This window comes from Zerene cesonia, unplaced genomic scaffold (assembly GCF_012273895.1).
Source record: "Zerene cesonia ecotype Mississippi unplaced genomic scaffold, Zerene_cesonia_1.1 Zces_u003, whole genome shotgun sequence".
Taxonomy (NCBI): domain Eukaryota; kingdom Metazoa; phylum Arthropoda; class Insecta; order Lepidoptera; family Pieridae; genus Zerene; species Zerene cesonia.
The window spans coordinates 985,931-987,462 of record NW_024045133.1 but is presented as its reverse complement, the minus strand read 5'-3'; the positions used below and the strand labels follow the sequence as shown (position 1 = coordinate 987,462).

General features: G+C 28.8%; 1 protein-coding gene across 2 annotated transcripts in view; it reads right to left on the bottom strand.

Annotated features, from left to right (window-relative positions):
• The window catches only part of LOC119838519 (EEF1A lysine methyltransferase 2), a 6,349-nt gene extending 5,141 nt beyond the window's left edge, over window positions 1-1,208 (bottom strand). The window contains exon 1 of one of the 2 annotated variants that reach the window (XM_038364492.1): window positions 1,081-1,208. The gene's annotated coding sequence lies outside the window, so the exon portion shown is untranslated. Of the gene's footprint in view, window positions 1-1,076 lie in introns of both variants that reach the window. The other variant, XM_038364493.1, reaches the window with a different exon arrangement.
• Window positions 1,209-1,532: the final 324 nt, after the last annotated feature.

The following is a 1,532-nucleotide window of genomic DNA, read 5'->3' as shown; positions in this document are numbered from 1 at the left end:
AGGAGTACCATGGTAAAAATACACGAAGTAGAAGTAGCAATGCATTAGTTATACCGAAGCACCACACATCAGGTTTTAGGGGTGGATTCAAGTATTCTGCTTCAAAGATTTGGAATGACCTCCCACCACCCTTAAAGCTTAGTATGTCATATGTATCGTTCAAGTACAAATACAAAAGGATACTTCTAAACAAACAAAAAGCAGACTCAACACATTTATGAAGCAATTATTATTTTTTTATTTATGCCAAATGTATATGTTGTTTATTTTATATATTTATTATTATGTATTTGATTAAGCACTTAAACATTTTTAATTATAAAAGTTTTATTTATAACTGTCTGTTGATTTAATATTTACTGTGCATTGTATGATATGGTTGGTACCTGGACAAATATTTAAGAACCTCGAACAAAACATGTGGGCAGACTGAAAATCAGCGCTGTTCGGGGATTAAAGCCCATCAGCATGGCTGAGTCTGTCCCGATTGCCATGTTAATTTTTTTTTATGTTAATTTTAATTTATATTAGTTTTAATTTTTTAATTTATATTAGTTTTAATTTTTTAATTTATATTACTTTTTCCATGGGTTTGTTTTTTTTATGTGGCAATAAAGCTTGTTTTCTTTTCTTTCTTTCTTTCTTTCTATAATCCCGATTTACAAATTTATAGGCCTAATACCAATATGTAGAGAGAAAAACAAACATTCATTAGATCATTGTAATAACTTTTTTAAATTTTAAGATGCAACATTTACTTGCACCCCTATATTATGCTTTTTGTTTATCATATAATATGCTAAATCAATTGTAAGCTTTTGTTGAGATCGACTTTATGTGGGATTAGCCGAGCTTAAACTTCATAACCTAACCTATGAATAACAAAAGAAAAAGTTGCTCCCCAATTAATAAGTTGTCCGTTATTTTTTTTAATTTAGAAATGAATTTGATATAATTATAAAAGTTTGTGTTTTCTTTAACGGTACCCACTAAAATGTTGTTACAAAATAATAAATATAGTGAATAAATCAAGCTTCTTCGTCAAAATGTAAGTATTCGATACTAAAAAATAATACTCACACCAAAATTAATGGAAATTGTCCGGTAACTAGTGATATTTCAAAGATTTATATCGAAAAATGTTTAGAATGATAAATTCTTTGAATAATTGCGATTCCCTTTCCGGCGATCGGTAATCAGCATTCAGCAATGGCCAATGTTTAATAACAAGTGTCAAATTCAAGTGTATATTGCACAGTTATGTACTGGCAACTTCAGTGTGAACCACAGATTATTATAGAAGTATGAAGTATCAACAATATGCCACTCTCCTACTCAGTTGCTGAGTAAAAAAATTACAATTATATTGCAGAACATTACCATTATAAAATTATTTACCCAAGTAATTAAAAAGCGATTGACGAATATTGTTAAAATCATTTCATATCAAAAAACTGAACAGGCAATGGACTTGTTTTTGTCAAGAACCAAAAAGACACGCAATTAAAGCAATAAAAATAGGTATCTAAAGA